The following is a 21,218-nucleotide window of genomic DNA, read 5'->3' on the forward strand; positions in this document are numbered from 1 at the left end:
TTCTCTTTTTTCCTTTTCTTTTTCTTTTCTTTCTTTCTTTTTTTTTTTTTTTTTTTTTTGAGATGGAGTCTCACTCTGTTGCCCAGGCTGGAGTGCAGTGGCGTGATCTTGGCTCACTGCAACCTCCATCTCCTGGGTTCAAGTGATTTTCCTGCCTCAGCCTCCTGAGTAGTTGAGATTACAGGTGTGTGCCACCATGCCCTGGCTATTTTTTTGTATTTTTAGTAGAGATAGGGTTTCATCGTGTTGGTCAGGCTCGTCTTGAACTCCTAGCCTCAAGTGATCTGCCCACCTTGGCCTCCCAAAGTGCTGAAATTACAGGCATGAGCCACGGCGCCTGGCCTGAGTTCTCTTTGAGCTGCAATTAATAAACTGGCAGAATGTGAGCTAGAATCTGCAGCAGATTATTTTTGTCTCTGCATGGAAAAAAAAAAAACGGTAAAAATGAAGCCAACTCAGAGGCGAGCAAGGCAGCTTTTCTTTACGGAATGACTTGGGGACCCAGACTGCTTCCCTTGTGTGACTCTGCCATCTTTAGGACCTCGGTTCTCTTTGGCTCTAGCAAGCAGAAGAAGAACAAAAATGGGGATTCTCCATCCACTTTAAAAAGATCCAGCCTAGAAGTGATACATGTCACTTCTATTCTCATTCTATTGCAAAGCATTAGCCATCTGGCCACACATAGATACAAGGAGGGTGGGAAATGGAGTCCCTGCATGGGAATCCATCTTTAAGAGACAATTCCATGCTATGGAATGAGCAGCACAAATTTTTGGAGGAGCACCAGTCATCTCTGACACCCACAGGGATAATAAAGGGACAGGAAATATGGCTGGGAATATAGGGTAGGCAAGGTTTCGAAGGTTCTGAAACATGCAAAATTACTCGGACTTCATTCTATGGGCAAAAAAAAGCCATGAAAAGCTTTGAGCAGGAGGGTAGATGGTCACATCTACAATAGAAAGATAATTCTGAAACAGGGTAAAAGATGAAACAAGGGCTGGGCGCAGTGGCTCACGCCTGTAATCCCAGCATTTTTGGAGGCGGACGCAGGCGGATCATCTGAGGTCAGGAGTTCAAGCCCAGCCTGGTCAACATGGTAAAACACCGTCTCTGCTAAAAATACAAAAATTAGGTGGGTGTGATGGCACATGCCTGTAGTCCCAACTGCTGAGGGGGCTGAGGCAGGAGAATTGCTTGATCCTGGGAGGTGGAGGTTGTAGTGAGCTGAGATCACACCACTTCACTCCAGCCTGGGTAACACAGCGAGACTCTGTCTCAAAAAATAAAAAAGAAAAAGAAAAAAGAAAAGAAACAAGGTTGCTATGGTTTAAATATGGTGTCCTGGTGTCCCCTCCAAATTTCATGTTGACACATAATGCCCACTGTGGTGGGATTAAGAGGTGCACATTTTGGGAAGTGATTAAGTCATTAAGTCATGAGAGCTCCACTGTTGTAAATGGATTAATCCCTTTATAAACAAGGGTTCGAAGAGAGTTTACCCCACTAGTCCGCCCTCCTTCCACCAGGTGAGGATGCAGCAACAAGGCACCATCTTGGAAGCAAAGAGCAGCCCCCACTGGACACCAGTGCTGACTGAGACCTTGGACTTCCAAGCCTCCAGAACCAAAAGAAATAAATTTCTGTTCTTTTAAAATTACCTAGTCTGTGGCACTTTGTTACAGCAGCACAAATGACAAAGACAAAGGTGTATTGGCTATATCTAATAGAGCCTCTTTGATATGTGGACCCCAAGCTGCTGATTTCAACCCAGCAGCTGCCATGCCTCTTGTCTACATTATGTCTTTTCTTCAACTTTCTTTAGGTTTTATCTGGTATTCTTCTTACAGTTCCCTCCCTCCCTCTCTCCCTCTCTCTCTCTCTCTCTCTCTTTCTCTCTCTCTTTCTTTCTTTCTTTCTTTCTTTCTTTCTTTCTTTCTTTCTTTCTTTCTTTCTTTCTTTCTTTCTTTCTTTCTTTCCTTTTTAGAGGCAGGGTCTTGCTCTGTTGCTCAGGCTAGAGTGCAGTGACTCCATCATAGGTCACTGTAGCCTCTAACTCCTGGGCTCAAGCACCTCAGCCTCCTGAATAGCTAGGACTATAGGCATGCATCACTTTGCCTGGGTTTTTTTTTTTTTTTTTTTTTTTTTGAAACAGTTCTGTCACCCAGGCTGGAGTGCAGTGATGCAATCTCAGCTCGCTGTAACCTCCAGCTCCTAGGTTCAAGAGACTCTCTTGCCTTAGCCTTCCAAGTAGCTGGGATTACAGGTGCCCACCGCCACACCCAGCTAATTTTTGTGTTCTTAGTAGAGATGAGGTTTCACCATGTTGGCTAGGCGTGTCTCGAACTCCTGACCTCAGGTGATCTGCCTGCCTCAGCCTCCCAAAGTGCTGGGATTACAAGTGTGAGCCACCATGCCTGGCCTGCCTGGTTAATGTTTTTGAAAAAAATTTTGTAGTGATGGGGTCTCACTACGTTGCCAAGGCTGGTCTCACATTCTTGTCCTCAACTGATCCTCCTGCCTCAGCCTCCTCAAATGCTGGGATTACAGGCATGAGCTACCGTGCCTAGCCTACAGGTTCTTGAGATAGAAGCATTTCTTCTTTTCTAATATATTTATTAAGCTATAAATTTCCCTGTAAGCACTGCGTTAGGTATATTCCACACATTATGCTATGTCACATCTTCATTGTCATTCAGTTTTCATTTCTGTTGTGAATCTTTCCTTGGCTCATGAGTTATTTAGGTCTGTTTTCCTATTTTTGTATTCTGTCTCTATCAACAAACAAATAAAACAAAGGAAAATAAAACCCTTAGGAAAAAATCTATTGAGTAATTTCCAACAACATACGAAAGGATTTAGGGATATAGCAATTTCTATTATTGCCCATGAGAGCTAACTAAAAGGCGCTAATTACATAGTGGAGACAACTTCAAAGAACCAAAACTGCCCAGCTATAATTGAGTATCTTTCCCACTAGCCCGTAACTATGAACCGTGATAGCTTAATATCATCTCATACTTACCTCTGGTCTAATAACACACCTCTTTACTCACACTAATTTTCTTTCTCAATGTAGAGAAATCATTTGGGAGTACATGGACAGTTTTGACTCTGGAGTTTCATGACTTCAAGGCACCTTATTATCAGAAGCCCTTGCAAGGAACTTGTAGTAAACTTTTGTTGTGTTAACTGAACTTTGTGATTCCCCCCAGCATCTTCTGGAGAAGTCAGAGCCTGTGCCCTGCAAGGCTGTGCTTCACCTGAGCCCATTAACAATGGGAGGAGGCCAAAGAAGTAGGGCTTCCTCAATCTGGATGGAAAACTAGGCTGATGGTGAAGGTGGGGGGTCACAATTGACCCAGTTTCTAGGAAGCAGTTGCTGACCCAGCGGTCCATTACATGGTGGAAGCCCAGGGAAGGCCAGAATACTTCTAGAATCACTGGCTGTGGCTCGGAGGGGACCTGGGAATACATAGCTGAGTCAAGTTGGGAAGGCACGTGAGTTGAACGCAATACAGCATATTTTATAGTATACGATTAAAATTTGCAAAGATAATTTTATTGCTAGCATTAGATGATAGAGGAAAGGAAAGGAAGAAAAAGCATAATAGTTTTACCATTGTTCATAGCAGGAAGTGAACATCTCACCTAATGTCTAAAGGAATAGAGAACTGAGTCTAAGTATATTGTATACATTTACATATATTCACCAGAATAAAAATACAACTTTCCTAAAGATTAGAGGACATGGGTGAGAAAAGACAACTAACTTTCCTATGCAGAAGAAATCCAAAATATTATGTAGATACTCTGCTTCTATTAGATTTGTATTTTTGCTGTAGCAAGTTACCACAAATGTCGTGGCTGAACACGATACAAACTTCTTATCTTACAGTTCTGGAGGTCAGAGGTCTGACACGCCCCTCACTGGGACAAAAGCAAAGAGTTAGCAGGCTGTATGCCTCTTTGCAGGCCCTAAGGGAGGATCCATACCCTTCTCTTTTCCAGATTTTAGAGGCTGCCCATTTTCCTCAGCCCACGGTCCCTTTCATCTTCGAAGACGGCAATGGCAAGTTGAATTCGCATGTCCATCACTCCAACCTCCTTTTCTGCCTCCCTCTCCCAATTTTTTCCCTTTTTCTTGTCTTTTTTTTTTTTTTTTTTTTGAGACGCAATCTCGCTCTGTCACTGAGGTTGGAGTGCAGTGGCACAATCTTGGTTCACTGCAACCTCTGCTTCCCAGGTTCAAGCAATTCTCCCTGCCTCAACCTCCCGAGTAGCTGGGATTACAGGTGCCCACCACACTTGGCTAATTTTTGTATTTTTAGTAGAGAGCAGGTTTCACCATGTTGTCCAGGCTGGTCTTGAACTCCTGACCTCAGATGATCTGCCTGCCTAGGTCTCCGAAAGTGCTAGGATTACCGGTGTGAGCCACTGTGCCCTGCCTTATCTTTCTTCTTCTTTCTTTCTTTCTTTCTTTCTTTCTTTCTTTCTTTCTTTCTTTCTTTCTTTCTTTCTTTCTTTCTTTTCTTTTCTTTTCTTTCTTTCCTTTCTTTCTTTCTTTCTTTCCCTCCCTCCCTCCCTCCCTCCCTCCCTCCCTCCCTTCCTTCCTTCCTTCCTTCCTTCCTTCCTTCCTTCCTTCCTTCCTTCCTTCTTCCTCTCTCTCTCTCTTTCTTTCTTTTTCCTTCTTTTCTCTTTTCTTTTTTTTGGATAGTGTCTTGCTCTATTGCCCAGGAGTTCAGTGGTGCAATCTTGGCTCACTGCAACCTCCATCTCCTGGTTCAGGTGATTCTCCTGCCCCAGTCATCCAAGTAGCTGGGACTACGGATGGGTTGCCACCACAACTGGCTGATTTTTGTATTGTTTTGTAGAGACAGGGTCTCGCCATGTTGCCCAGACTGTCTTCCTCTTTTAAGGATCCTTGTGAAAACATTCGGTCTGCCTGGATATTCCAGGATAATCTCCCTATTTTAAAAATCAGTTGATTAGTTGGGTGCTGTGGCTCACACCTGTAATCTCAGCACTTTGGGAGGCTGAGGCAGGCAGATCACTTGAGGACAGGAGTTTGAGACCAGCCTGGCCAATATGGTGAAACCTTGTCTCTACTAAAAATGCAAAAATTAGCCGGGCATGGTGGCACATGCTTGTCATCCCAGCTACTTGGGAGATTGAGGCAGGAGAATCGATTGAACAGGAGGTGGAGGTTGCAGTGAGCTGAGATCACACCATTGCACTACAGCCTGGGCAACAAGAGCGAAACTTCATCTAAAAACAAATGGGCCAGGTGTGGTGGCTCACGCCTGTAATCCCAGCACTTTGGAAGGACAAGATGGGCAGATCATCTGAGGTCAGAAGTTTGAGACTAGCCTGGCCAACACGGTAAAACCCTATTTCTACTAAAAATACAAAAATTGGTCAGGCGTGGTAGCTTACACCTGTAGTGCTAGCTACTCTGGAGGCTGAGGCCCGAGAATTGCTCAAACCCGGGAGGTGGAGGTTACAGTGAGTTGAGATCACACCACTGCACTCCAGCCTGGGCAACAGAGTGAGACTCAGTCTCAAACAAACAAAAAACTCAGTGATAAACTCCTTACACAAAGACACATCTAACATAAACTGAAAACAAAGTTTGAAAAATTACCTTTTAAGAATGACTTAGTAGAGGGAAGTAGAGATGAAGAGAAGTTGGATAATATGCACAAAAATACAATTTGATAGAAGGAATAAGTTCTAGTCCAATAGTACAGTAGGGAAATCATAGTTAACAATAATTTAGCGTGTATTTCAAAATAGCTAGAGGAGAATTGTAACATTCCCAACACAAAGAAAAGATAAATGTTTCAGGTAATGGATAGCCTCATTACCCTAACTTAATTATTACACATTGCACACATGTATCAAAATATCACACGTACTCTCAAAATATGTGTAACTATAATATATCAATTTTAAAAAGACAGAAGAACAAGATTTAGGCCCAGTTTACCAGTGAAATCCTTCAAGTGTCTCAGTTATTAAGGATCAGCTAATTATTATGTAGTGTATGTCTCTACTGTATAAAATAAGAATAAAAAACTTTTCAAAACATTTTTTGTTTTGTTTGAGACAGGGTCTCATTATTTTTTATTTTTATTTTTTGACTGTCCTAAATTGTTTATTAGGTATGAATTTTACAAACTTTACTTATATCAGTGGCAACGGTGGAGCTGAGAGTATCAAGTTTTCTCCAAGCTGCACGACAAGACCCACCAACAGTGTGGTGGAACTTAAGGCCCTTTCCAAGGCCATGGCGCTTGCGGCCTGCAGATGTCAGCCCACGTGTCTCCCTGGGCTTGTAGACTGGTTGGTGATCCACTGGGTGTCAGGATTTCCTCTGATAACTTTAGGCAATGCATCAATGAGGATAACCTCAAAAAATCTGTATGTGGAATCTTCAACCCAGTAAGAATTCAGGACTCTTAGAGCCCCACAGTGGTGTCCAGCTTGTTCCTCTGCAATGGACTGAGAGTTCAGGCAAAGTTTAGCTGGTTAACACCATGATGTGCAGGCTTGCTGTAAGTAGCACCCTTAGGAACTGGGTGTTTTTGGCCACCACTGCACACACAAATCCTATATATAATGTAACCTAGCTTGGCCTTGTAGTTCAGTCGGCGCACTTTATGGGGACGGGTGGACTGGGGAGACCTACGGAGAGCAGAGAGCTGGCAGTACTGCCATCAGCGGATCCTCAGAAGAAAGCGCATGAGATCAGACTGCTTCTCCCTCCATAGCTCCTGGATGTACTTGTATGCACTCACTGTGGCTTACCTGATGGCTGCTGCCAGATAGAAACGCGGGATCTCACTCTTTTGCCCAAGCTGGAGTGCAGAGGTGCGATCATGGCTCACTGCAGCCTCGACCTCCTAGGCTCCAGCCTAAGTCTCCCGAGTAGCTGGGACTACAGGCATGCACCACCGTGCCTGGTTAATTTTTGTATTTTTTGTAGAGACAGGGTCTCACTATGTTGTACAGGCTGGTCTCAAACTACTGGGCTCAAGCAGTCTTCTCTCCTTAGCCTCCCCAACGTGCTGGTATTACAGGCGTGAGCCACCACACCCAGTCAAAATATTTTCTGAAAGAAAACAAAATCAGGCACGGTGGCTCACACCTGTAATCCCAGCACTTTGGGAGGCCAAGGCGGGCAGATCACTTGAGGTCAGGAGTTCTAGACCAGTCTGGCCAACATGGTGAAACCTTGTCTCTACTAAAAATATAAAAATTAGCTGCGTGTGGTGGCATGCACCTGTGGTTGCAGCTACTCAGGAGGCTGAGGCAAGAGAATCACTTGAACCTGGGAGGCAGAGGTTGCAGTGAGCCAAAATTGCACCACTGCACTCCAGTCTAGGTAACAGTGAGATTCTGTCCAAAAGCAAGCAAGCAAGCAAGCAAGCAAGCAAGCATGAAAGAAAGAAAGAAAGAAAGAAAGAAAGAAAGAAAGAAAGAAAGAAAGAAAGAAAGAAAGAAAGAAAGAGAAAGAGAGAGAAAGAGGGAGAAGGAAGGGAAGGGAAGGGAAGGGAAGGGAAAGGAAGGAAGGAAGGAAGGAAGGAAGGAAGGAAGGAAGGAAGGAAGGAAGGAAGGAAGGGAGGGAAGGAAGGAAGGGAAGGAAAGGAAGGGAAGAAATGGAGGGAAGGAAGGAAGGGAAGGAAGGAAGGGAAGGAAGGAGAGAAGGAAAGAAAGAGAAAAAGAAAACAAAATCAGAAGAGCCAGACACCAAGAACGAAGCAAATAGCCCATAAAATACTTTTTAAAATAAAATATATTTTTAAAAATTTGGTTAATGAATCAAGAAAAAGAAATAAAGGTCTTCTTTTTAAAGTTACAAAGGTAACTAATAGAATTTAATAATTAAATAATGGGAGAAAGAGAGCAGAGAAGTAGGGAATGTAAAGAGGTTAAATTGTCATACTCGTGTTGGGGAACTCACGGATGCTGCAAATTTGTACATCAACAAATAAAAGAGTTGCCATTGCAGCCAACATCTGTGGGGAATTTTGGTGCAGCGTCCAGCCACTCCACTCCCAGTGACAGCTCCGAGCTCTGTTTGAATACCTACCCTTTTCCAACCCTGTTCCACATGGTCCGGTGGAGTTGTCTCAAATTCAGCTTATCTGTTCCTGCCCAATGAGTCAACCACGCGGTTTAGAGAGCTTTAGCCTCTGGCCCAGGACTCTGTTTTTTTCCTTTTGCAGGAGACGTCCCTGTGAAATAGGGTATGTTTAATACTAAGGGAAGCTCTGGGTACTGTTTTATTTCTGTGTTTATGGGTTTGATATTCTTCATTTATCAGAAGAAGGAATGGCGTCTTGCCTAGATGGGCCAGAGAAGGCACTAGTCCTTACTATGGGAAAAGACTCCTGGTGGATGGGATGCGGGAAAGGAACAGGACGTTTGTTGTCAGCACCCTGTGGCAGACACTGCCCATATGCCATGCACAACCCCTTGGCATGCACCCCTACACACTGAGCGTTGGCTACAGCAAACACCTCTAAGTCCTCCTCTGCCGGAAGGTTCTCTTTCTTCCTCTCTCTCCCCCTTCCTCCTCCCCGCTCCCGCCCCCTTCTGAAGAGCAAGCTAGGCTGGCAAATAGGGCAAGCTGAAAGTTCTCTGTCAATGATAGATAAGGAGCTGTCGGGTTCACACTGCAGCTTTCTCGCCGCTCTGTTGGGAGAACTCTGAAGCATCTTCTACACCGTCTCCCAAGCTCTCCAGGAGGAGCGGGCTCCAGGTGCCCGCAGAGGTAACTTGCTGATAACGCAGCTTTCTTTTTGCTTTTCTTTTCTCTTTTTCTTTCTTTTCTTTTCTTTTCTTTTCTTTTTTTTTTTTTTTTTTGAGACGGAGTCTTGCTCTGTCGCCCAGGCTGGAGTGCGGTGGCACGATCTCGGCTCACTGCAAGCTCCGCCTCCCGGGTTCACGCCATTCTTCTGCCTCAGCCTCCCGAGTAGCTGGGACTACAGGCGCCCGCCACCACGCCCGGCTAATGTTTCGTATTTTTAGTAGAGACGGGGTGTCACCGTGTTACCCAGGATGGTCTCGATCTCCTAACCTGGTGATCCGCCCTCCTCGGCCTCCCAAAGTGCTGGGATTACAGGCGTGAGCCACCGCACCCGGCCGATAACGCAGCTTTCTTTATTGGCTCTCTTCCTTTTCTTATCTTGCTTCCCTACTCCCTGAAATCATCTCTCAAACTACTTGGAATTGAATACTAGAGTCTGGGAGACCTCACATTAAGATTCATCCAGTCGCACTCTCTCAGTAGGGGCAACTGGGTTCTGATTTCCTTGACACACCCCTCCTTCACTTTCCCTCTGTGCGCTTCCAGTGGCTCCATCTCAGCCCCAGGGCAGGGCACACGGATCACACCTAGCCAATCAGCATTGATCTTTTAGCAGCCACAGGAAATGGCTCAGGGGCAGTTTGTGACCGGTTTGGAGCCAATGAGGTGTGAGGAGGCTTTGCGGGTAGAGAGGCCCGCCCTGCTGCCTGTGCACCCAGGAGAAAGAAGCCTGGATCCGCTGCCATCACCTGCCAGCCTGTCTGAAAATGGAGCCAACAAGGAGGGCTGCTGGAGGGAGTGAGAAACCAGGCCCTGTGGTAGTGTTTGAGCCCCTGAATCAAGCTGTGCTTCAAGCCAGAATTACCCCTAGAGTTTTCAGTGAAACGCGTCAGGAACTTCCCTATTAAACCCATTTTGAGTTGTGACTGAGATACCTAATGGATACGAGACAGAGAAAGGGCCTTCCCCTGGGTCTCCCTTATGAGAAACAGAGAGAGAGGTGGTTGCTGCCTTGGCTCTGTGGTCGAGCAGGTGCAGTTCAGACAGACGTGGTGGGAAGTGATCTCTGCTTGCGTAGAAGGGGAAACCCACCTGGGCTGCTCCCTTCCCTGGAGGGTGCCAGGCACTCCCAGCCCAGGGGGTCAGGCCCAGCGGAAGGAGGGACTGACGGTATATTCAGCTGGGGCTCCCTGTAGAAAAGCTGAAGCCAGAACGGAACAAAACTGCAAACAGCGCCATACGAACCCTGCCTGCATTCACTCTAAACCCAGGTGGGCTTAAAAATCGGCAGATCTGGCCGGGTGCAAGCGGCTCATGCCTGTAATCCCAGCACTTTGGGAAGCCTAGGCGGGCGGATCACATGAGGTGAGGAGTTTGAGACTAGTCTGGCCAACACGGTGAAACTATGTCTTTACTAAAAAATACAAGCACATGCCTGTAATTCCAGCTACTTGAGAGGCTGAGGTAGGAGAATCGCTTGAGCCCGGTAGGCGGAGGTTGCAGTGAGCCGAGATCGCACCACTGCACTCCAGCCTGGGCAATAGAGCGAGACTCAGTCTAAAAAAAAATAATAATAATAAAAATAAAGTCGGCAGGTCTTTGCTTTTCTTCTGGGAAAATCTGAACTCGAAAAAGACAAATCAGAAATTACGCGAAAGCAGTCTCTCTCCTGAAAGTGATTTTGGGGAAACTGGAAGCCCTTCCTACTCCACAGACCCACCAGTTGGCCCGAGACAGTATCGGGACACAATCCCCAGCGAGGATTGCCCCAAATTAAAATGCCAATGCCTCCATCCCAAGTGGCATTATTGGCTGTTAGTAGACTTTAATACTTACACAAGGATTATTATAGAATTTCACAGAGCAGATTCTGCAGGGTGCAAGAAGTAAGGAACCTGGAAAGGAGGGCTCAGCCACAGAGGATAAAGGACTCAGCACCGGTCACTCCGGTATGCTCAGAGTAGAGGTTAAGACTGATAAGAGGCCTGAGGGAGACTCAGAGGACATTCTTCTGCTCAAAGATAAGAAAACTATTTTGCCTGGCGGTTACTTGTACTCTAAGCATATACCTAATTCTCTGAGTCCCACCTTAGGCCAAATCCCGCTAACCCATTCATTTACAGATTGTCTTCCGGCTACTCTGCACTACAATGGCAGAGCTAAGTAGTTGCCTCAGAGACTGAATGGCCTGCGATCTCTAAAATATTTGCTGTCTGTCCCATTACAGGAAAGGTTTGTTGACTCCTGTAAATCAGTGGTCCTCAAACTTGAGTGTGTTAGATTTCCCCAAGGGCTTGTTTACACACAAATTGCTGAGCCCAGTTGCAGGGTCTCTGATTCATTAGGTCTCAGGTGGGAACCAAGAACAGTTGACCCTTGAACAACACGGGTTTGATCTGTGCAGGTCCACATATACATCGATTTCCACATATACATAGATTTCTTTGCCTCTATCACCCTTTATACAGCAAGACCAACCCCTTCTCTTCCTCTTCCTCAGCCTACTCAGTGTGAACATGGTGAGGATGAAGACCTTTGTGATGATCCATTTCCACTTAATGAATAGTAGATGTATTTTCTCTTCCTTATGATTTTCTTAATAACATTTTGTTTTCTCTAGCTAACTTTGTTGTAAGAATATAGTAATAATTTATATAACATACAAAATATGTGTTAATCAATTGGGTTATCTGTAAGGCTTCCAGTCAACAGTAGGGTATTAGTAGTTAAGTATTTGGGGAATCAAAAGTTAATGCAGGCCCGGCATGGTGGCTCACGCCTGTAATTTCAGCACTTTGGGAGGCCAAGGCAGGTGTATCTCTTGAGGTCAGGAGTTCGAGACCAGCCTGGCCAACATGGTGAAACCCTGTCTGTACTAAAAATACAAGGATTAGCCAGGTGTGGTGGTGCACACTTGTAATCCTAGCTACTTGGGAGGCTGAGACGGGAGGATCACTTGAACCCAAAAAGTGGAGGTTGCAGTGAGCCAAGATCACACCACTGCACTCCAGCCTGGGCAACAGAGCGAGTCTCCCTGTCTTAAAAAAAAAAAAAAAAATTAATTCAGATTTTGGACTGTGCAGGTGGTGGCACCCCAGCCCCTCCCTCCCTCGTTGTTCAAGGGTCAACTGAATATGTCCATTTCTTTTTTTGTTGGGAATTGGGGAGTTCCAGTGAAGACAGGAAAACCTGATAGACAAATTCTACAAGAGCTGTAACCTGAATTTCCCTTTCTAACAAGCTCCCAAGTGCTGTTGCTGCTGCTGTCCTTGCCATCTCCACATTGAGGCACCTGAGAAAGGGCAAAAGCAAAATTGCAAGAAGTGGCTCAGATCATTCACTCCTGCCTCCTTCTCATTAGCCCAATATTAGAGGCTGGGAAATGTAGCCTCTGGTTAGGCAGCCATGTATCCAGAAAGATGGAAAATAGATTTGAAAGGACAACTAGGAGGCCTAGAGTGCTGCATTATTTTCTAGTGACTTCCGGGCGCGATGGCTCAAGCCTGTAATCCCAGCACTTTGGGAGGCTGAGACGGGCGGATCACGAGGTCAGGAGATCGAGACCATCCTGGCGAACATGGTGAAACCCCGTCTCTACTAAAAAAGTACAAAAAAACTACCCGGGCGAGGTGGCGGGCGCCTGTAGTCCCAGCTACTCCGGAGGCTGAGGCAGGAGAATGGCGTAAACCCGGGAGGCGGAGCTTGCAGTGAGCTGAGATCCGGCCACTGCAGTCCAACCCGGGATACAGAGCAAGACTCCGTCTCAAAAAAAAAAAAAAAAAAAAAAAAAAAAAAAAGAAAAAAACAAAAATAAGAACAAAAAAAAGTTTGTATTGAAATACAACATGTATACACAAAAGTACAGGAATCAAAAGTGTATAGTTACGTGGCTTTCACAAAGTGAAATTTTGTGATACACCCATTTTTTTGTGATACACCCATTTTTTTGTGGTACACCCATGTACCCATGTAACCAATGCACAGACAAGAAACAGAATATGACCACTGCACCAGAAGTCCCCTCACTCCCATCTAGTCACCATCTCACTTTCAAGGGTTGCTACTGTCAAGAGGTGTGTAAGCCAGAAAACTCCATCTTAAATAGGAGCTGGGTAAAACGAGGCTGAAACCTACTGGGCTGCATCCCCAGATGCTTAAAGCATCCTAAGTCACAGGATGAGACAGGAGGCCAGCACAAAATACAGGTCATAAAGACCTTGCTGACAAAACAGATTGCGGTAAAGAAGGCAGCCATAACCCACCAAAACCAAAATGGTGACACGAGTGACCTCTGGTTGTCCTCACTAGTACACTCCCACCAGCACCATGACAGTTTACAAATGCCATGGCAATGTCGGGAAGTTACCCTATATGGTCTAAAAAGGGGAGGCATGCCTAATCCACCCGTTGTTTAGAATATCATCAAGAAATAACCATACAAATGGGCAACCAGCAGCCCTCAGGGCTGCCCTGTCTATGGAATAGCCATTCTTTATTCCTTTACTTTCTTAATAAACTTGCTTTCACATTGCACTGTGGACTCTCCCTGAATTCTTTCTTGCATGAGATCTGAGAACCCTCTCCTGGGTCTGGGCCGTGACCTCTTTGCTGTAATACTACTATTGGCCAGGTGCAGTGGCTCACACCTGTAATCTCAGCACTTTGGGAGACCAAGGCAGGAGGATCACTTGAGGCCAGGGGTTTCAGTTTACAGAGCTATGCTCTTGCCACTGCACTCCAGTCTGAGTGACACAGTGAGACCCTGTCTCAAAAGATGAAAAAATAATTTAAAACTTTTTAAAAAGGGTAATAACCATCATGCCACACGTGAGTTTTGCCTGTTTTGAACTTCATATACTAAGTGTTGGTATACAAAGATGTGATGCAGCCAGAATTTTCACCCACCATATATTGTCCTGTATGGACTCTCCTGTAACTGATTCTTTCACTCAACAGTTTGTGAGTTTTATCTGTGTTGTTGCATGCAACAAATACGCAACAAATTTCTCTTGTGTTTTTTTTTGCATTGTTGTGTAATATTCCGTAAATGGATGCTTTGTTTATCCATTCTACAGATGATGGACAGTATTTATTTGTAGTATTTGACTAGTACTAATAGTGTTTCTATGAACCTTCTAATAGATGTCTTTTGGTTGTAGCAGGACAAGCTGCAGACAAAACTCCTGAAACACTGAATTAAAGAAGGAAAGGGTTTATTCAGCTGGGAGCATTAGCAAGACTCCTGTCTCAAGAGCCGAGCTCTCCGAGTGAGCAATTCCTGTCCTTTTTAAGGGCTCACAACTCTAAGGGGGTGCACATGAGAGGGTCATGATCGATTGAGCAAGCAGGGGGTACGTGACTGGGAGCTGCATGCACCAGTAATTAGATCAGAACAAAACTGGATAGGGATTTTCACAGTGCTTTTCTATACAATGTCTGTAATCTATAGATAACATAACCAATTAAGTCGGGGTCGGTCTTTAACTACCAGGCCCAGGGTGTGGCGCTGGGCTGTCTGCTTGTGGATTTCATTTCTGCCTTTTAGTTTTTACTTTTTCTTTCTCTGGAGGCAGAAATTGGGCATAAGACAATATGAGAGGTGGTCTCCTCCCTTCCCCCCTTTGAGACTCTCACTCAATAGTGGGAGTTCTCACTTTCATTTTTACTACCTATGTCTTCTTGCAAGACAGACCGATAGTAATTCATGTAGTACACTTGTGCTCAAGCATTTTGGTGAACTAAGGTAGTGATGGAGCTTTTTATCATTTGAAGAAGTACAGGTAGCAAACAAAGGAGCAGTAAGCATGTCCTATTACTATTATAACTCTTATTATAAGAGTTTTCAATCCTCCTAGCACTAGGAACCATTTTCTAAACATGGCCCCAGGATCAAATCCATGCCACATGTGCACGGGGACATGTGCCAGTTTTGTCATATCTCTAACTGTGTCTTCAACGACTTGCCCTTGATTATCTACGTGTAGGCAGCAATTAGTAAGGTTAACTTTCCCACAGACCTCTCCTTCAGCTGCTAGCAAGTAGTCGAGAGCTAATCTATTTTGATAGATAGCATTTCTCATCTGAGTTTCTTGCTGGGCCAGAATAGTCAAGGCTCTGCGGTTTTATTAGTGATTATTTCTAAGACAGCTTGTAACCGTATGATTCGCTTGATCATGTAAATTGGGGTCCGGTATCCCCACGAGCCGTCTTGTGCCTAAGTAGCAGGCTCATAATATTGTATGATTCTCTCAGGGGGTCATTTATCATTTTTTCAATTTCCTATAGCTATGCTTCTCTTTTCGTGGGAAACATAGACAGGGAAGCCTAGGAGTTCACTTGTTTTTATGGGCAGTAGGAAGAAAGATGGTTTAATAGTGCCAATAACACAACTACCTGCCTACTGGTCAGGTAATTTGGTGTGAGCTCTATGTCCACATATCCAATATAATCCAGTGGGGGCTGTCTAGTCCCGGTGGGACTCCGGGTGGGTCTACACCATTTGCAACTTTGGGAATTTACTAAATGGATTTCTCTCTGTGTGATTTGAACTCCACCAAGTGACTGTTTTTATGGTACCACTATACAGTTTCTGTCTCAGACAACTAAGTCATCCTATGGGGTGAGTGAATTCTTTTCCTTCTCTAGTTATGCAATATTGTCCAATAATTGAGGCTGTTAGGACTTAGAAATTATCAGGGTGATTTTTTTTGAGCTGGGAATTCATCGGGAACTGGGTCTGTAGGTACTAACTCTCGGGCTTCCTATGGCCATTGATCTCCTATTACATCCTCCACATACACAACATGAAATGACACAGAGACTGGGCTACATGCTTGGCTGATAGCAAAACAAATTTCTTGTTTTTCCTGGAATTTCTGATACTGGCACATGTAGTTCATCATAGAAAGTTTGAAACACTGGCTCATGAGAGCATTTGTAAACTCCTCGAACCAAGATATTTACTCAAGGATCCAGTCCAGCCCCGTCAATTCCTAAGGTCACACGCTCCCCTTTTTTCCAGTGAGGATCAAGGGGATTAGTTATTTCTAGCTCTAAGGGGTTACATTGTTGCTTAGTACAGGAAGGGCCATTTTTGCCTTTCTGAAGGTGGACTGGATCTTTTTTTTTTTTAATCCAAGTGGCCTAAATGACACAAGACCAGTATTTACATTTATTTCTACACGGTCCTAATTTATGACAAATATACTTATTTTCTGCCATATAGCCTCTTTTCTAATTAAGAGAACCACACCTTATTCCTAACTTATTACTATTAATGATGGCACAGGCATCAAATTTTAAGGTGACTTGTTTGGGCACCCCTTTTTCTTCTGTTTTGTCTAACCCTTTACTCATATCATTTATGAGCCCCCACCAGTCCTCAGTCCTTAATCTTATTTTAAAAACTGTGGTCGCCGGGCGCGGTGGCTCAAGCCTGTAATCCCAGCACTTTGGGAGGCCGAGACGGGCGGATCACGAGGTCAGGAGATCGAGACCATCCTGGCTAACACGGTGAAACCCCGTCTCTACTAAAGAATACAAAAAACTAGCCGGGCGAGGTGGTGGGCGCCTGTAGTCCCAGCTACTCAGGAGGCTGACGCAGGAGAATGGCGTAAACCCGGGAGGTGGAGCTTGCAGTGAGCTGAGATCTGGCCACTGCACTCCAGCCTGGGAGACAGAGCGAGACTCCGTCTCAAAAAAAAAAAAAAAAAAGTATAAAAACTGTGGTCATGGGAGGCTCAGATGGGTCATAACACACCTCAGGTTGGTCATTTCCTGGGCTACATACCTTGTATAGAATAACATTATACAAACAAGTTCTTTTTAGAGTTCCAGTACACTTATAATAACTATAAAATAATAGGACTGTAGCAACCTTTTGTCCTACCTCAGTGACTTGATGTATACACTGGGAACAGTACTCTGTCTGAGGAAGGTCAGTTGAAGTCCTTACTGTACAAGTCCAAATTTTAAGGAAAATGAGTCCCGTGATGAGTTTCCTCATGCTTCAGCCATGTGTGGACCAGTCAGCTTCTGGGTGTGACTGGAGCAGGGCTTGTCGTCGTCTTCAGAGTCACTTTGCAGGGATTGGCAAAGCTGCTCCCATCCACGTACCGCTCACAGTCTACTGATGTTTAAGGATGGTCTCGGAGATTGGGCCTGCTAGAATAAACTGAGTCCAACACCTCTATGCAGTTGTGTTCAGCTGGGCTCTCTGATACCAGGAGCAAGGTGGTGGGGTTTAGGGTGTTGCATACTTCAGTGGTTATGTGGGGATTTTCACATAGCAAGCTTTGGTACTTGGTTAATCTAACATTTGTTAACCAATGATGTCCTTTGGTATTTATTAAAGTTACTATGGCATGGGGGGCCTTTATATTCAGGTTTTGCCTAAGGGTTAGTTTATCTGCTTCTTGTGCTAACAGGCCATTGCTGCTAGGGCCCTTGGACTTAGAAGCCAGCCTTTGGAAACCCTGTCTAGTTGTTTTGAGAGATAGGCCACTGGCCTTGGCCAGGGCCCTACAGTCTGGGTTGAAACTTCAACTGCCATTTTTTCTCTTTCTGACACATAGAGTGGAAGGAGTTTTGTCAGGTCAGGTAGCCTCAGGGCTGGGGCCGACGAGTTTTTCTTTTAACTCATGAAAAGCTCATTGCTGTTGGTTGTAATAGATGTAGTTTATCTAATCTATATTTTTATTAACTGTCACCTACCAAAATATTGACTCAAATCCCGCAGCTATTTGATTTCAAGCTTTAAATTGATCTGGTATTCCTCGTGGGACTCCAGTTGCGTCTAAATAGACATGAGAGTGGAAAGACCCATAAGGGGCTTCTCTCATTTTACAATGTCTTATTTTTTTTCTTATGGTTGATGAAATGCCAGGGTGAAAGGGATAGCCAGATGGACTGAAGCACAAGTGCCACTCCAGTTATTCGGCAGAGTGCCCAGTAAAGGTCTACCACAATACCACCACACATCCGCTTGGGGATGAACAAGGGCTGACTGATAAGCTCTTGAAAATTCTTTTTTTTTGCAGCAAAATATTTAGTAGATAAGTAAATTCCAAGCAAATGTATTAAAATGGTAAATGACCAATTTACATTGATTGAAGTATAATACAATAATGATGACTTTACAGTAATGATAAGATTATGTGTTCAATATTACAGCTTAGAACTATATAAAGTAAAAAAAATTAAAACTCAAAGAAAAATGGACACAATTGTATGGGCAACACAAAGCATTAGCAGTTTATGACTAATCAGGTGGTCAAAAACAAAGACAATTTTAAAACCAGTAATAAATGTAAATTTTCTCTGTCTCTCAATCTCTCTCTCTCTCTCTCTCCCCCTCCCTTTTTCAGCTTCACAGGATTATAAGAAAAGTTCATACAGTAGCAAGAAAAGCACATACCAGTATCTGAAATTGCATTATATACTTATTTACTTGTTACTATATATTTCTTTTTTTTTTTTTTTTTTTTTTGAGACGGAGTCTTGCTCTGTTGCCCAGGCTGGATTGCGGTGGCATGATCTCGGCTCACTGCAAGCTCTGCCTCCCAGGTTCACGCCATTCTTCTGCCTCAGCCTCCCGAGTAGCTGGGACTACAGGTGCCCACCACCGTGCCTGGCTAGTTTTTTTGTGTGTGTTTTTTAGTAGAGATGGGGTTTCACCATGTTAGCCAGGATGGTCTCGATCTCCTGACATCGTGATCCGCCTGTCTTGGCCTCCCAAAGTGCCGGGATTACAGGCTTGAGCCACCGCGCCTGGCTGTTACTATATATTTCCATTCACATACACGCAATTAGACTCAGTGATGTTGAGGTTTTGCCTACACTATTCATGGCTATATTCTAAAACCTACTACTCATAATACTTAGACCAATCTGAAATAGGTATAACGTTTTTCTGTCTTTTTTTTTTTTTTTTTTTTAGCTCTTGAAAATTCTTAAGCTCACTGCATCCTTTCAGGTCTGCAAGGAACGCTAAGTTTCCTCCCTGTAGTGAGAGACATAAAGTGGACTCAGTGTTGGGAGACGGAGGCTGGATGACCCTCAGGGGCTGACCTGCAGGGTGCTGGACTTCAGGATATAGCAGAGATAGCTTGGCATGACTTGTTACTCCAGGCTGTAGAATCCTGGAAAAGAGCTACTATGCAGCCCACACCTGGTCGACTGGAGGACTATCTTAGTGGAAAGGGGACAATCTGGGCCTCTGGCCTGCCATGCACACAAGCATAACAATTGCTTTTGTTTAACATGCAGATAGAATATTTGATCCGTTTTAACCAGGCATTTGCATCTTGGTATCCTGTCTTAATTGCTAAAGTTTGTTTTAAGTCTTTAACTTCTATGATCCTCTAGTAAAATGAATGTATGGCTTTAGGAAATTACAAAAACCAGTTGGGGCAGTCCATCCTTGCTCTTTAGTGGTCCACAGAACTTTGGACCAACTATGGCATGTAAGCTCTACATCGGGGGGCAAGACTTCTGTTGGCCCTGGGATCTTTATCAAAATCTCCCTAGATTAAATGGTCCTAGTTTACTAATGCCCAGTCTAAGGAGAGTCAAGAGGGACAGAAGTACTTTTCTGAAGTAGAGAGCTATCTTTGACTTGGCAAATCCTCACAGGATATAACAAGGCAAGCATTAAATGCAATAGTTTGAGGTGAAATTGACTTGGTTATGTTAATAACTAGATGGTCAGCAATAGAACGAGGAAAGAAGAAAAAGTAACAGAATAGATGAAAAGAGTTAAATTTTTCTTAGCTTTAGTTTGGTAGGGTTTTCCCCTGGGACTATGGCCCACAACTCTGGATGGGGTGGAACTTTTTTGACTCGGGTGTGATGAGTCCATCCTTTTTTTTTTTTTTTGCTGTACGAACAGCAGTCTTGGTGGTTAGCAGCACAAGGTAGGGTCCTTCCCAGGATGGCTCGAGTTTTTCTTCTTTCCACCCTTTGATGAGAATGTGATCTTCAGGCTGGTGCTGGTTTACTGGAAATTCTAGGGATGGTACATGTGCTAAAAGACTTTTAGTTTTTTTTTTTTTTTTGCAAGAAAGGAAAGTGGAAGATAAACCAAGTATGTAATTTTTAAGAAATTGACCTTTTGTTTTATATGTGGGGACCTTGGCAGTGGACTTTATAGTCCTTAGTGCCTTTTTACTGAGAAATGTCCTTTAGCACCTATTTTTATTAGTTTTTAAACCAAAGAAAGCCAAATACCATTTTACATTTATCAGTGCTTCTCGTATGATTTTTATACAGGATAAGCTAAATTTTATCTTTATATTAGTGTGTTATTAATGTTAAACCCAATTTTAATAAAACCTTGTAGATATATTTATTTAATTTTTAATGTTTGACCATAAGGTAAGATTTTATAGACTCTTTTTAACCTTCTATAATTTTTGCTAAAGAGCAGGTTGGTGCTTTAAGAGAAACCTGTTATGCTTTTACTTTAATGTCCAGTTCACAGAAGAACTGGATGATACGTCTGTAACTTTAGCTAATAAGTTTATACACAGAATTTTCTTTACAATTAGCATTTTAAAACTTGCCTAAACCTTCAAAACAAAACTTTTTAAAAAATTTTTTAATGTAAGTAAAAATGTACCTTCTTATGCCTCCTTATAATCCTTTTACCAAAGGTGTATTTTACTTTTCTTATACACCTTGCATACAAATTGTTTTTTTTTTTCCAATAGTTTTACATTCAGGAGGCTTAGTTACTTTTAAATTACACAACATTTTTTGCATAAATTCTTTTTTTATAACATATTTCTTTTTCATGTCTTTCGCAGACAATTCTTTGACATGCCTCAACTTACTGACTTATTACAAATATTTCTTTCTTTAAACAACAAACTTTTTTTTAAACAATAAAAGTTAATTTATTTCAGGACAAGAATTTACCATATAATACTCTTTTTATATAAATTCCGCCCCCCCTTTTTTTTCCTTAGGATACTTCTGAACTGGTGAGGTGTGCTCACAACGAGGTTTCCTTTAAAAGTTATTTTTTTTCCCTTTCTTTTTTGTTAGCAAAGCAGTTGCCACTATAGACTGAATGAACTTGGGCCATCCACAGGTTACTGGGTTAAGGATTTTTGATAGGAAGGCCTCAGTGCTTTTGGGATACGCCCTTGTTTACACTGACAACAAAGTGGTATTGGAGTGTTATAGGGTTATGGAGAATACTTTCAATTATCAATTATAGGTTTTAAATTTACCTTAGCTTTTAAAGGAATAGGGTACACTTTTTTTTTCTTAACTACTTGTATATCTCTCTCTTTGACTTTCCTTTTGCCTCTCTTCTTCTCTCTCTCTGCCTGTCTCTTTCTTTCTTTCTCTCTCTCTCTCTCACTCCTTGACTCCCTCTTTGTCTGTCTCTTCCTCTCTG

At 43.5% G+C, this 21,218-nt stretch overlaps 1 non-coding gene and 1 pseudogene across 1 annotated transcript; both read right to left on the reverse strand.

Moving 5' to 3' along the window:
- Positions 1-6,186: 6,186 nt before the first annotated feature.
- Positions 6,187-8,723, reverse strand: LOC103220807 (large ribosomal subunit protein eL15-like; annotated as a pseudogene).
- A 3,253-nt stretch (positions 8,724-11,976) lies between these two features.
- LOC119622328 (U7 small nuclear RNA) lies at positions 11,977-12,037 on the reverse strand. Its single transcript, XR_005238971.1, has one exon. It is a non-coding gene; the product is annotated as a U7 small nuclear RNA (small nuclear RNA).
- Between the last annotated feature and the right edge of the window lie 9,181 nt (positions 12,038-21,218).

Source organism: Chlorocebus sabaeus, chromosome 2, assembly GCF_047675955.1.
Source record: "Chlorocebus sabaeus isolate Y175 chromosome 2, mChlSab1.0.hap1, whole genome shotgun sequence".
NCBI classification, from domain to species: Eukaryota; Metazoa; Chordata; class Mammalia; order Primates; family Cercopithecidae; genus Chlorocebus; species Chlorocebus sabaeus.